We start from the raw sequence: 645 nt of genomic DNA, 5'->3' as shown, positions 1-645 counted from the left end.
CAAGTCAAGTTTGCACTTTCACTACTTGATGATGGATGGTCAGAAGGTCGTGACGAAAATCAAGATGAAAAAGTGATTGAGTGGATACTGGATTCAGGATCCGGTCAACACTTAATCGGCAACTCATCATGGTTATTCAATACAAGAGAAATAGACATCAGTTGTACCATTCCAGACGGTACCAAGCTCAAAGCTACCCGAGAAGGATCCATGTTGCTCACCTGCACAGTGAGTAACATTGACCGAGAAGTACTGCTCACGAATGTACGTTACATCAAGGGATTGTCGAAGAACCTGCTCACTTATGGTCTATTGGAAGAGAAAGGATGTGTTTTACAGTACAAAGATGGACATAGAACTTTACACGACACCGGCAGTGGACGAGATGTGACAGACGTGACTAAAAGACACAAAGTGCTCACAGTGGGGTGTAGAATCAAAGGAATACATGCGATGAGGCAGAGCGAACCGAGACAGCGCTCTCAGCACTCACATTAAATGCATCGGGAGACAGTATAGCACCTGTGAGGGACACCCTGATTAACTTGCACCAGCGTTTGGGACATCTGGCCTACGACACGATCGAAAGGATCGCCAAGAATCCAGATTCAGGCATAGAAATAACGAATGATACACGGAAAGTCC

The sequence above is a fragment of the Plasmopara halstedii genome (genome assembly GCF_900000015.1).
Source record: "Plasmopara halstedii genome assembly, contig: Scaffold_526, whole genome shotgun sequence".
Classification (NCBI taxonomy): domain Eukaryota; phylum Oomycota; class Peronosporomycetes; order Peronosporales; family Peronosporaceae; genus Plasmopara; species Plasmopara halstedii.
This window is presented reverse-complemented; position numbering follows the sequence as displayed.